This window comes from Stegostoma tigrinum, chromosome 6 (assembly GCF_030684315.1).
Source record: "Stegostoma tigrinum isolate sSteTig4 chromosome 6, sSteTig4.hap1, whole genome shotgun sequence".
Lineage (NCBI taxonomy): Eukaryota > Metazoa > Chordata > Chondrichthyes > Orectolobiformes > Stegostomatidae > Stegostoma > Stegostoma tigrinum.
This window is the reverse complement of record NC_081359.1, coordinates 86,934,444-86,949,484: the sequence shown is the minus strand read 5'-3', so window position 1 is coordinate 86,949,484 and position 15,041 is coordinate 86,934,444. Positions and strand designations below refer to the sequence as shown.

Genomic DNA, 15,041 nt, shown 5'->3' with positions numbered 1-15,041 from the left:
GAGAAAGATTTGAAAAAGGCATGAGAGGCAACTTTTTATCTAGACAGTGGTTTGTGCATCAAATGAAATTCCAGAGAAGGTGGTGGATGCAGGTACCGTTACACCATTTAAAAGACATTTGAGCAGGTATGTGAATAGGAAAGATTTGGAGGGATATAGGCTAAATGCAGGGAAATGGGACTAGTTGGGAACATGGTCCACATAGACTGGTTGGACCGAAGGGTCTGTTTCTATGTTGTATGACTTTATAAGAGAAAAAGGGAAATAATGTATTTTTCACATTTCCCTCTTTTGCCTCCCCCTGAAAAATTCATCTAATTTAAAATGCTACAGATGGTCTAAGTTTGCATTCATTTTGTCATGTTGCCCTCAATGCTGTTTATCCTTATGCCTTTCAAGGCTCTTGTGATACCGTGATAGTGCCCCTATCCTTGGGCCTGCAGACGTACATTCAAGTCCCACTTACTACAGAGGTGTGTCGTAACACCTCTGAACCAGTGGATTAAAATAACCTATCTTTATACCTTTCTCCTGTTAGATATCTCTGAACTGCCGTGTGACCAGGGAGCCATCGAAAAGTAACAGATGGAAGAATAAAGGTCAGTGGTGATAAAGAAATGCCATTACTCCATCTCACACTGTTGGCACCTTCTGTGGAAAGAGCACTCAGAATCTAGAGCATCCCATTTACTTGCTTCAAAGTCAACCTCCCCTACCTGTGGCAGATTTCAGGCTCCAGAATTGGATTATTCAGCCCCTAAAGAACCTGGAGTGGAAGGAAGTCATCCCCAACTCTAAAGGACCGTCAAAGACAAAGAAGAACATGTGAGACCTCACCAAGGCTTTCTTGATAGCACATTGTTAAACTGTGACCTCTATCAACTAGGAAAACAAGACCAGTAAATCCAGAACATTATGGGCAGTGTGTTCCCCTCCAAGTCTCACAGTATCCAGACTTGGAAATTTATATCTGTTCCTTTATTGCCGCTAGATCAACACCCTAGAACGTCTTATCTAACAACCACATCAATTGCAAAGGTTCAAGAATTTAATTCACCACTATCCTCTCAAGGATAATTAGGAGTTTGCAATAAATGCTGATCTGTCAGTGGTGTACATATTATATAAAGGGCAAAATGCAATTTGATGTTGAGAATGGAAAGGGTAAGATTATGAAGGAAAGATGCATGAACATGGACTTTATTTCCTTGGATTTAGTTCTTACCTTAATTAAGATGTTTAGAATGACAGAAAGATTTCATGAATTGATGCAGAGAAACTATTTCCTCAGATGGAGACTTCTAGAACAAAGGATCATACCCTTTAAATTAAAGCCATTTCAGAGTTAATTCAAAACGCATACCTTCACACAATTTTTTGTGGAAATCTGGATTTGTTTTATGCAAAAAGTTGTTCAATTTGAATTATCAAGATTGAAATAGATAAATATTTTGTCGAGGTTTTGATCAATAAAAAAACAGGAGGGTAAATGCCATTGAGGTGCAAATAGGTCATGATTTGATTGGCTGGTTGAATAGACTTGAGTGACTCAATGGCTTACACTTGTGCTTATGTTCCTATTGAAGTAATAAATGGTGAAAAATGCTTAATCAAAAACTGGTAGTGAACTGGTTTCAATCAAATTGATAACAGCTAGTCAAATTGTAGGATTGTTTATGTTGTGATCACTCTAATTTTACAACCAACCTGAATAATAGTGTAATGTTGATTTTATTTTGATTGATTATTGTGTGATCATGACAACCAAAAGAATTTATGGAAGATATTAAAGATTTATGAAAAGAAAACTGTGCTGGTAAAGCTCAACCTGAAGGGTTTGTTTGAAATGTTTGAATAACCTATGCAGGAACGAAAGGCTTTTGTGTTCAATTCTTGACGAGTTTTAGACTAGGTATGTGAAGGAGAAGGTTTCACTATATTTACAGAAAGATTGAGTTAGACAGAGAGGCGCAGGCGATTAAAAGTACTGACCTCAAAATTTGGTCATGAAACACCTTACGTCAGGTCCTAAATTGTTTGCCAACGTCCCAAGTAGACAGGATACCTGCCCACTTTGACAGCTGGATTACAGTCTCTGTCATATTGGTGAAGGTAGAAGCATTGCTGGTAGGAATTCACATCTGGTGTATGTAAAGGGAAAAATATTTAAAATTTCAATGTTGATATGTCCTTTGCGTTACTTTTCAAATGCTGAACTTCCAGAGGAAGGTATTCACTATTGCTGCCTGACGGCCTTATCATTGTGAGGTATTTCACTTTTCACCATATCCAGCTGGTTCATAACCACAGGCAGTGCCTCCTGCAGTCTGTGCTTCCGATTACCTGGCAGAGTGATAACGCTTTCATCCTGCAGCAGTTCTCTGCAGCTTTTATTCTAACCAACTGATGAGTTTTGGGCTGGCCATTGAGTACTAAAGGATATCCATTCCGCACATTTTCCTGGAGCTCGCACACAGGTGCAGAGCTGGCCTACAGTGACGTTATAGTCACAACGTACCTATAAACTTGATCAAGCAAACAATCAGCATGCTCACATGACACTTCTGTAGCCTGGACCGTTCTGTAAAGATATAGCTATCACACGTGTAGATGTCCAGATTTGTGGTTGGCCACCGCACAATACACAAGAAGGGAGATAGGCAAAAACCACGAGTATCTCAGGATACCAAAGTTAATAGTGATGGGCTCATTGTGGAGCAGTTAATCTAAACTGGTCCTCTCGGTTCCACTGCATGTGCTGTGCCATAATTCTTAGTTGTCCTTGCCACCATAACCAGTTGTCTTCCTGCAGTACAGAATTATGGGACTTACCTTGACCTCACAACAAAAATGAATATCACCACATAAACAACTATCAATTGTCTCAACTACAGGTCCAATAATTAAGTATCACCTTGTGCCAGCCTTTTTTGTGTCTCTCTTGCAAACTTCTTTTCCATTCCTACTGATCAAAAGGCATTTTCCCAGTGGCTTCAGCTCAAGAAATGGAAGGCTGTTGACACTCAGGATGCTCACGGGGCACAGCTGAAGACTATACTTGGGGAATTGTGTGCAGTGCCTGGAGTATTGTGTGCAGTTTTCTCCATAGCAGAGGAATGTTGTTCTAGCTGTGGACGAAGTGCAACAAATGATTAACAGACTGATTTCTGGGATGGCAGGACTGATAAAAGAAGAAAGACTGATCAGTTAGCACAATATTTACTGGCGTTTAGGAGAATGAGGGGGTTCTCATAGAAACCTATAAAATTCTAACAGGTCTAGACAGGGTAAATGGAGGAAAGTTGTTCCCAATGACCAGGAAGTCCTGAACCAGAAGTCACAGTCAAAGGATTCAGTGTAGGCCATTTATGATTGAACTGAGGAGAAATTTCCTTATCTAGACAATACCGAGCCAGTGGAATGCCTGCCACAAGAAGTGGTTGCGGCCAAAACATGAATGCTTTCAGGAAGGAGATAGATATATTTCTTAGGACTAAAGGTGTCAAAATGTATGGGGAAAATGCAGAAACAGGACACTGAGTAGGATGAGCAGTCATTATCATTTTCAATGGTGGAGCAGGCTCAAAGGGCCAAATAGCCTACTCCTGTTCTTATTTTCTATGCATCTGTGCAATATCTCACTGTGGCCAAAGCAGTCTTCCTCAGTTGGTTGCGTGGCACTGACCAAGGCACTGGCAAAATGACCTGCAGGAAAATTGTCAACCAGAGATTGGACAGTTGGGCTCTGCCATGGATTTAAGGCCGCTGTCCAGGCACAACACCTCAGCCATCATTCAGTTGCACTTAAGATCAACAACGAGAAATGTGAGATGATGGAGATCTCTGTTAATGTTTACTGTTAGTTATCTGAACATCTAATTTACCGTAAGTCAGACAGCTTCTGTCATGAGTGGTGATGACACTAACAACTATAATCTGCTTCACTGATTCATTCTGCAAGTGTACTTCCCAGGCGCTACAATACATTCTTCATCAGAACTGCCGGTGTATCTAAACAGAAAGAATGAAATTAGATATCACAGTAGTTTCATGAGTTCATCATTCATCTCATTCCATAATCTTATTCTGATTTTAACTGATTACCCTGAACCCAGTCAATTAATTCAGATTAATTTTAAGTGTTGTTCTCAATGGGATTCCTGCTCAAGTAGAGCATAGGTTTGAGATGATTGACCTCAACCCTCAGGTATTAACTTTGGTAATCAGTCTCCACACAACTGTTATTTTTATTAGTTCTTTAATTTTTTTCTTAAACCACCTCTGCCCAAGTCCCAGAAACCCAGGAATGGATCAGTATTCTCAATTATCTGGTGTTGCTGGAATACAAAGAGCTTTACTTGATTATGTGCTTCCATTTTTCAATAAAGGAAAGAAAATGCATTTATATAGTGCCATTCAGAACCTCAGAACATCTCAAAGTACTTTACAGCCAATGATCTCCCTCCCTAATGGCAATGTCTGTTTACTGCAAGCACATGGACTACAGCAGTGAGAAGGCAGCTCACCACCACCTTCTCCACGGCAGCTAGAGATGGGCAATAAATGCTTGCCAGCCAGTGACACCCACATGTCAAAAGAGAAGAAATGAAAGGGCTTTTGAAATGCCAATACGATTGTGATGCATTAAGTGCAATGACAGCCTGTGTACAACCAGTTCCTAGCAACCAATCTGCATCTTGTGATTTTGATTAAATGGCCATGACCAGGATACCAAACAGTACTTCCCTACATGTTAACAAAAGTTTTTTATGCCCACATGAAAAATAAACATCTTGTCTGAGAGGTGGCACCTCTGATAATAAGGTGTAGAGCTGGATGAACACAGCAGGCCAAGCAGCATCAGAGGACCAGGGAAGTTTCGGGTCTGGACCCTTCTCCCGAAATGGATGCAGCATTTCCTCAGCAGTCCATTGAGATGTCAGTCTAAAGACAGTGTTTGCTGACATCCACAAATGTCAATGCGTAGACAAGAAGCGCAGCGTTGAAATGAGGTTTGGGGGTAAGTGAGGATGTGGGACATGGGGAAAATAAGGACACAGCAGGGGGAGTGAGAAAGGTGGGGCAGGGAGAGTGAAGACACAAAGGGAGAGGGTGGTAAGTGGCGAGGACACAAAATGAGTGGTCTGCTGAGGATTCAGGGGAGGTGCATAAGGACAGGGGACAGGGCACTCAAGACACAAGTTGAGGGGCTGTGGCTGTGATGTGGATGTGTGATGATGCAGGATGAGGGAGTGAAGAAACGGTACTGGGAGTGAAGATGCTAGATATTGGGAAGGTTAGGATGGAAGGGTCCAGATGCAGGACCCAGGAGGCACTCTGTCTTTCCCCTGCACTCCTTCCTCCTTCCTACCGGTCTTGGATCCCAGGCCGTGACCCCTGAGCACATTTAACTGTGCATGCGCTGGCGTTGGCAAACACAGCCAAATTTAACGTGCAAGTCCTTGTTATAAGACTTGAATTCACAACCTTTGTGGTGAAAGTGCTCCTAACTGACCCACAGCAGACTTGCTAATTGCCTTTTAGTACACCTACCCATGTTTGCACATATCTTATAACCCCATTTAATTCAGCAAAAGTCCCATTTGTGGCAAGGACAAACTGGAAACAGTTGCTGAAAATTTCCCAGTTATGCCGGTGTAACTCCAGTGAAAATGACGGAAGGCTGTTAACGGTGGGCATGATCCTGTCCTTACTTGACATCCACATTAATGAACTTGCAGCAGAGTTCACTCGATAGCAATCAGTAGCAGAAACCCTGGCTCATTTTTCCTTCTCTAATGCCAAGGCTAATTATAAAGACTTGGCTGAGATCTGCTAATTCAACACAGACCGAAATTTGACCTCTGTTTAATGTTGAAAAGATTTGAAATTGAGTTTAAAAATTTTCCAGTCTCTAAGCTGTTATTCCACAGCAGATGTAAAACTGAAGCTTTATGCAACTTGTTTCTGGTTCTGGTCTTAAATTGAAAAACCATGATTGAGACAGAGCTAAAACTGTTCCATGTAGAATATTCTTCAGTAAAGGTCCTGGAGAGTAAAGGTACCTTTTGCAGTGCAGTTGTCTGTTAGACCATTTAAAATACAAGGTAATTCTTTTCTGGGTGTCAGTGTTCCCCTTGCTCTAAGATATTTGATAGACTTGGCCAATCTACAGCAGTCATTTCAAAGCACTGGAGAATGACCATCATTGGTACTTCTTTCAAATCCAGTGACAAGAAAAATGATCCAACATAAGTAGCCTTTCTGGGTCTACATGCCCAGCATTGAGGCTGTAATCACTCAAAACCACCTCCACTCATGCCCAAATGAGTCATGCTACTTGTATGCCTATTACGAGACTCCCAAAGCAACCATACAACCTGGAATTCAGTCAGAGGAGGAGAGAAGAAACGGTTTAGGAATATTCTCAAAGAATCGAAGAGGTCAAATACCCCCTGACAACTCACGTGCAAACCTGAGCTTCTAACTGACCAAAATGACAGCAGGACATTGGACAAACTTAAGAACTATTAAAGTTAGGAACACGGGAATATAAAAACAGGAGTAGGCCATTCAATCCCTCAAGCCTATTCCCAGCATTCAATGAGATCATAGCTTATCTCTGGCCAAATTCATTATGCCTGCTTTTGGCCCATATCCTTCAATAGTTTTACTTAACAAAAAAAATTACCTATCATAGATTTAAAACTAACAACTAATCTACTATCAACTGCTGCTTGTGGAAAACATTTCCAAACCTCTTCCACCCTTTGTGTTTAGAAGTGTTTCCTAACTTCTCGCCTGATTTTTTGGCCTGAACTTGTAGACTATGCCCGAGTTCTAGAATCCCCAACCAGTGGAAATGGTTTATCTGTTAACACCTTGAAGACTTCTGTCAGATCACACTTAACCTTCTAAGTTCGAAAGAATCAGACCCCACCAGCAAAAAGATATTTCTCTCCCCACTCCTGTCTGCTTTCCTCAGAATCCTCTGACATTTCCGCCACCTACAATCAGACCCCACCACCAAAATGATATTTTCCCCCCACCCCATCTGCTTTTTCCGAAGGATGCTCAACCGCATTTCCCTATTGCCCCTGCTTCTGCCCTCAAGCCTTCTCCCCCTAGCAACAAGGATGGAGCCCCCTTCGTCTGCATATACCACCCTACCAACCTTCGAATCCAACACAGCCTCCAACATTTTCGCCACGTACAGCCAGACCCCACCACCAAAAAGATATTTCCTTCCTTACCCTTGCCCACTTTCCGCAAGGACAATTTGCTCCATGACTCCCTCGTCAGCTTCACTGTCCCCACCAACCCCTCCGCCACACTCAGCACCTCCCATGGTTGCAGGGAAAGTCTCCACACCTGAGCCAACACTTCCCCTCTCACCTCTGTCCAAGGCCCAAAACAATCCTTCCAAATATGGCTGAGAGTCACCTGCATTTCATCTAATGTCATCTACTGTATCCATTGTTCCCGATGTAGTCTCCCGTATATCAGGGGGACCAAAAGCAGACTCAGGACGGGTTTGCAGACCATCTGCGCTCTGCACACCAACCAACCTGACCTTCTGCTTGCAATCAACTTTAACTCCCCTAGTGACATGTCTATCCTCTGCTGTCAGACTGAGGCCATATGTAAACTGGAGGAATAACACCTCATTTTACTTTGGGAGCTTACAGCCCAATGGCCTGAATATTGACTTCGTCAGCTTCAAAATCTCTCTCTACCTGTTCATCTGACTCATTTATCCGCTTCACCCTTCTCACTGGCCAACCACAATGTCCCACTACCTGCATCCACCTATCTCCATCTCATCTACCCTCCCCCAGCCCCAGCACCCTCCCTCTAATTATTTTTGGGACTCCCTCTCCCTCTCCAATCCTACTGAAAGGTTTCAGCCTGAAACGTTGACTTTCCTCCTCCTTGGATGCTGACAGACTGGCTATGCTTTTCCAGCTCCACATTTATTGACTCTAAATTATCAAGTAGACAGGCATAATTTGTATAATGTTTCCTCATAGTTCTATCCCCAAAGTCCAAGTACCATTCTGTGTACCTACATTGTACTCCTTTCAAGGCCAGTAAGTCCTGCCTAAAGTGTGGTGCCCAAGTTTGCTCACAGTAGTCCAAGTGGGGTCTAACAGAGTTTTGTATTACTGCAGCATAACTTTTGCATCGTTATGCTTGAGCCCTCTAGATATAAAGCCCAGCATTCCGTTAGATGTCTTGATTATTTTCTGTACCTACTTGTGGCATTTTAAAGATCTATGCACCTGAAATCCCAGGTGTCCTTCGATATCCATTGTGTTTAACTTCCTACCATCTAGAAAAATATGGTCTGTTAAGCCAGGTATCACTTTGGGATCTAACTTGTCCAGCATTGCCACCAGCTGGGATATGTTTTGGTCTGATGTTTGGTATTTCTTAGTCTTCCAACCAGAAGTCAATTCAAAGAGAAGTGCTGGGTTTTTTTTTACAGTGCCTGCAAGCCTATTATACATCATTTAAGTGTTTTTATTTTGGTTTTGTTGTTAACACCCAAATATCACCACTTTTAAAGGTGGGGAAAAGGTATGAGTTTAGAATTGGTTCACAGTTCACCTCAGCATGGAGTGAGCATTGACCTGTATTGCTGTAGCCATCTTTTGTCACTGCTGCTGTTCTATGTGAATTACTCTGCATCACCAATACTGAATCGCATTAACTGCTTTGTGTCATCCTGTGAACTCTGTCGACCTCACAGAGAAATATAATGTATGCAAAGGAATTTTACTTGGTGTATTTCCTTTGAGCTGTTTGAAACCTGCACTTGCTTTTGCAGGATTAATTTCTGCACAATCCCATCAAATTGTGCATAATTAGTAAAAACCAAAAGAATTGCAGATGTGAATCAGAAACGAAAGTAGAAATTCCTGAAAAAGCTCAGCAGGTCTGGCAGCATCTGTGGAGAGAAATTAGAACCCTCAGAGTCAATCGATTTGAAACGTTAACTCTGATTTCTCTCCACAGATGCTGCCAAACCTGCTGGGCTTTTCCAGGAAGTTCTATTTTTGTTTGTGAATAATTGGTAACTCATTTTCTTTTAACGATCAAAGCTCATCACCTTCATTACGATTAGGCTAACCCCAGCAGCTGTGGTAGGGTTGTCTTACTTTACAATACTTTGCTGCTCTGAAAATGAGTGAACAAAATATTAAAAGAGGTTGTATTCCTTGAGTATCAAATAAGATAGACCTTGAAATCAACCTTTTCAGAATCAACTGAGGACGTCTGGATTCAAAAGAGAATTGACAAGTTAGTTTTGGATAAGTTGTACTCAAGGTTGAAGATATAAGAGGATACAATTAACAATGAAAAGTTTATAATTAAGAAAGGAATAAAAAAAGTACTTGTGCAATAAGTTACCTGGAAGGACAATTTGAGAAGCTGCATATATATTGAAATCATTAGATATATTGCTAACAAAGATTGGAGCATTTAAAGTAGAGGTAACTAAGAAGAGTTGATCTGAGGGAAAAATAAAGAACAACTTTACTGAACCTGAAGGCTTTCCACATTTCTACATTTTTAGAGTTCCATCCTGCTTCAATCAAAACTAATATTTGTTTGCCCGGAGCGCCTTTAATTTTCAAAGACGAGCCCACAGTAACTGCTTACAGTCTGGATACAATTATTACAGACAGACCATTTAGCCATATTTATGGCTTGTCAACTCAGTAAATCTGAGCAAAGGAAGGCAATCTGATATAAACCACATTAGTAAATCAAGGTTTTCATTGCCTACAGTTACTGCATTGATAGTTTCCATTAATTTATATAGACAGAACACTTTACAATCGTTTTATTATATTCCTCTTCTGGACCTGACCTACTTGGCCATTAAAATACATGAGAAAAGAAGCTAATGGAGGTTTATTGCACCCAAGTTAACAGTTATGTTCTAAATTAATGATGTGATAGTAAATATGATTCTCAAACTTTCTAATATAATATTGTAGTCATAGTGCCATTACAGAACAGCAGGAAGCCATTTGGCTCATCAAGTCCATGCTAGCTATGAATGTCTATCAGTCCCATTCTCTTAACTATATTGGCATCCCTGCAAGATTATTTTCCTCTTGTGTCTATGCACTCAAGATTTCACAGTTGCTTTAAGCAGTGAAAATATTCATAGAATTTCTACAGTGTGGAAACAGGCTCTTCAGTCTGACAAGTCCAGACCGACCCTCAGAGTACCCTACCTAGATCCATCCCCCTATGACCCACCTAATCTACACATCCCTGAAAAATTTGGACAATTTTCTAGCATTATGGCAGAAACCCAGGATTGTCCTGAGAATACCGAAAAGGTCTCGGGCTAAAATGACCAATTTCCAACAAGTCACCATCAGACAGCAAGAAATAATGAGGACCTGTTATGTTACATTGGTAGCATGAAAGAAATGCTTATGAATTTTAATATGCCCAGGAGCAAAACTGTGAAGTAGAAAAGTTTGAAAACAGTTCCAGTGAAATCCGGAGGCAGTGAGAAGTTCAACATTCATGAGAGAACCAGTGTGTATGACCGACGGAACAACATTTAAATCTATGGAATTTTCAAATATAAAACCAGGCTATAAGTCAAGATCATACAGGGGCTTTTGAACATATCCATGATGATGGTTCGATTGATGAGGATAGATTCATGGATTGATAAATAACGTATGGAATAGACTTCCCAGTGGTCCATTCACAAAGAACATGACATATTAATCGAGATATGTTCATATCTCAGAAACAATAAAATCAAGGGGACAGACTAAAAGTTAACAATTACATTGCAGCTATACCACAGTGTCTAACATCTGTGGTTCAACTCTTGAATATATCCTTCAACAGGTTGTTCCAGGATCATGTTGATCAGGAATACAATAGATGAATAGTTGATGAAGAAAACTTTCATTTAGCACAGAAATATGAATGCTGACTTGCTTGATGTAGTTCCATCATCAAATTCTAGTGTGCTGTTGATATACAAACTGCCATTAAATCATTCGTAAAACACAGAATATTCAATTCAATGGATGGAGAGGAAGATTTGGTGTGGAGGAATTATTCAAAAGCTGCAAATGTCATATCTGATTCAGAGCATAATTCTTTTGAAGGTGCGTAGCCATAGGTACTCAGTAAATTTGATGGATTCACTGAGCTGTATCTTCCCATATCTTGGCCAATTGTCATTTTGCTCAAATTTCATAGAGAGTTTCTCTCACCAAGCCTAGTTAAGTTTTACATGCCATCATCTCAAACTCAACTCATTAACTTCCTACCATCCCCCTATGGCACTCTCCTTGTTCAGTGTTAGCCCAATTTGCCCACTCACTGTTGCCAGATACACTCACTACAGCATTTATACTAGTTTCCTTAGGGCTGGTAACATATTTAAAAATCTGTTGCACACTTGGTCAGTTTGAAGGTGCCCTGTATCCATAAAGACATTTGGTCTAGAGATGGCAGATATTTGGCTTTGCCAACAGGAACCTGGTGGGCATGGTGATTCAGAGGAGGCCACAAGCCCAAACTCTACCAGCCAGGTCTGAGGTCATGATCTGAATCAGTGCAGTTTCAAAATCTCTCAAAATGCCCAGAAACATAGGAAGAAAGTCATTGATCTCTGCTCTACCAAAGTGCCACCACTCATCCTCAGTGTCCCAATAACCAAGGAAAAAACAATGTTCATCACTATGATAAGGTCCCTTTATTCACAGAGTGAATTTATTATTGACATGCTTCAACTTTGAAACCTTGGTGATAATGTTTTCTCTCTGGCACCATCAGGATTTCCAAAGTCTCTGCAGTCAAGAGGACCACCCCACAAGACATGACCTCCTCTGCCTCTGAGGAAGACAGCATGGATGCCTCCAAAGAAGCAGTGACAAAGCTGCCTCCTGAACATCTAACTAACTCAGTTGACACCTTGAGGTATTTTCTCTAGATGTCAGGAATGCATCACTGCCACGTCTTTGCAACTGTCCAAGGCATAGTAACTTAGAAACATAGAAACCAGGAGTAGGCCATTCAGTTCTTTGAGCCTGCTCCACCAAATCAACATGATCATGTCTGATCATCCAAATAAGTATCCTGTTCCCACTTTCTCTCAGTTTCATTTGATATTCTTAGCCTGAAGAACTATATCTAATTCCTTCTTGAAAACATTCAATGTTTTGGGCCTTAACCATTTCCTGTGGGAAAGAATTCCACAGGCAAACCCGGACGGCTAGAATATGACTTTTGGTTCTGGACTCCTTGGTCATCAGGAATATCCTTTGTGCATTTATCCTGTCTAGTCCTGTTAGAATTTTACAGGTTTCTATGAGCCTCATTCTTTGAAACTTCAGTGAATATAGTCTGAAATGATCCCGCCTCTATTCAGCATCTGTCAGGAGGCAGTAACACCCCAGGTCACTGGCACTTAGAGGACTGCCAGAGACCAGGTACCTGCTTGGCCCCAGGCAGGAGACAACCTCATGATTTTGGCAGTTAGAGACTTCACACAGACGCAGAAGCAAAAACAGCAATGGCAGGTAAGTTTATCAGAGGTGCAGGGTAATCTAAGATAAAGCCTCCAGGACTGGAACAATGCTGTTGGGACCCTGCTGCTTCAGTCATGTAAGCATCTGGCTGCTTCCATGGACAGCTTGGTAACTGCCAAAAGGAGGTCCCGAGTTCTCAGAGTCTGCTGGATATAAGTATATTTGGCCATGCTCCATCATTCTAGTTCTTTCATTGTGGTAAGGCAAATCAGGGCACAACTTCTGCAGTTAATGGTAAAGGCTGTGAAGTGTTGCTTATCAAAGAGACTTTAGGGTGCAGGTGCATAGCTCCTTGAAAGTGGAGTCACAGGCAGACATGGTAGTGAAGAAGGCATTTGGTATGCTTGCCTTCATTGGTCAAAACATTGAGTATAGGAATTTGGATATCATGTTACAGCTTACAGGATATTGGTGAGGCCACTTTTACAATTCTATGTTCAGTTCAGGCGTCCCTACTGTAGGAAAGATGTTGTCAAACTTGAAATGATGTAGTGAAGATTTACAATGATGTTGCCAGGATTGGAGAGTTTGAGTCATAGGAAGAGGCAGAATTTTTCTATGGGGCTATTTTTCCTGGAGCATTGAAGGCTGAGGGGTGACCTTAGAGGTTTATAAAATCATGAGGTGCATGGATAGGATGAATAGTGAAGGTCTTTTTCCCTGGCTAGGGAGGCCCAGAATTAAAGGGCATAGTGTACAATTGCAACATATAAAAGACATCTGGATGAGTACATGAATAGGAATGGCTTAGAACAATATCAGCCAAATGTCGGCAAGTAGGATTAGTTCTTTTTAGGATACCTGGTCAACACAGATGAGTTAGACTGAAGGGTCTATGTCCATGCTGTATAACTCTGACTGTACTGGTATTCAACACCAACAGTAAGGTGTCAGGGAGACACCTGGGTGCCTCACTCCTGGTGGCCTTCCTCAAGTAGAAAGGGTGGTTCTGGGGGAGGAAACATGGACAGAAAACTCCAGCCCACAACCCAACCCAACCCCACCCTGTTACAAGTACCTCTCAGGACTTTCCAGAGGAGGTCAAGTCTTCCATCTTCTCTCTGCCTGCCACCTTCAGTTCTGTGGGAGTTCGAGACAAAGAGAGTGCACCTATCTCCAGGCAGGATGCACTCAGCATGCCTGGGCCACAAGACTCAAATGTCTCCAGGGTCACCTAGTACAAATGTAGAATGTAATTTGATACAAATGCATTGCAATCCCCTCTCCATTCCAGCACTCTAAACCGAATACCCACAATTGAGCTGCCCAGACTCCCTCCTGGAGCAGTGGCGTCTAATAACCCCTTCTTGACTTTTACTGCCCAGACCTCCAGGACTGACCATGGCCAAATTAGCGAGGTTGGTTGATGCATGTGCAGTCTGTTTGGCTTGTGCATGGCTGGCCCATGGTTCGGGTGTGAGATTGTTGTAGGAATGTGCTGTTCAATAATATGGCCCCGTCTCACTGTCCTTCACTGTTGATTGCTGACAATGATGACGAGACACCTGGTCAAACCTGCAAGGCAATACAGAAGTACAGAGTTAGTAGGAACTGCTGATGCTGGAGAATCTGAGATAACAAGGTGTAGAGCTGAATGAACACAGCAAACCAAGCAGCAGCAGAGGAGCAGGAAAGCTGACATTTCGGGCCTAGACACCTCTTCAGAAAATTTTCTGAAGAATAAAATTGCATGAGGTGCATACCTCATGATATGCAGAATAAAATTGATCAGAAAATTTTTGAACAGGGGTCTAGACCTGAAATGTCAGCTTTCCTGCTCCTCTGATGCTGCTTGGCATGCTGCGTTCATCTAGGTCTCCACCTTTCTAATGCAGAAGTACCATGAGCCTCTGAAGTATGCCTTGAGGGGTAAAGTGGTAAAATGCAAGGCAAGGTAGAGCAGAAATGCTTTGAGCATCCAATCAGGGAGGAATTGAGTAAATACTAAGAGACTGAGGAAGTTGTCCTGACAAGTGGCTTGCTCCAGCACGTGAACTAGGTGCCTATACCTCTACACAAAGTGTCCTTATGGCAGCATTCTAAAAAAATGCTGTTGTGCTCTGGTGCACTGTAAGTTTGGTGGGAGATGTATTAGGATGTGTCACATGCCAGAGCTGCGGATGCATGGTGTGCGAGACAACTGTCACACTGTCTCAAAATCAAAAAGGATCTCACTCGACTTCGCACACAGCTCTCCCTAATTTCTTTGTTTTGCCCATGTTATTCAGGGCCTGGGAAGATTCCAGCGTTTATATTCAATGTTGAAGACGATAAATTTAACTGTTTTTAAAACTGTTTAATTTTGGTTAATTGTACGGTTGCAGAATTAACTCCCAATAAAACATCGTAATGATTTGAAATGCTAATATTACGTCTTTTTCCTCACAGTTCAAAATGGTAACTGCTTATACCAACCGTTGTATTTGTGTTTTGTTCATAGCATATCAGTCAATGTCTATT

At 41.7% G+C, this 15,041-nt stretch overlaps 1 long non-coding RNA gene across 2 annotated transcripts in view; it reads left to right on the top strand.

Annotated features, from left to right (window-relative positions):
• The window catches only part of LOC125453138 (uncharacterized), a 33,463-nt gene extending 19,297 nt beyond the window's left edge, over window positions 1-14,166 (top strand). For both annotated transcript variants that reach the window (XR_007247702.2, XR_007247701.2), the window contains 2 exons: window positions 539-599; window positions 11,827-14,166. This is a non-coding gene — a long non-coding RNA (uncharacterized LOC125453138). The remainder of the gene's footprint in view (window positions 1-538; window positions 600-11,826) is intronic.
• Window positions 14,167-15,041: the final 875 nt, after the last annotated feature.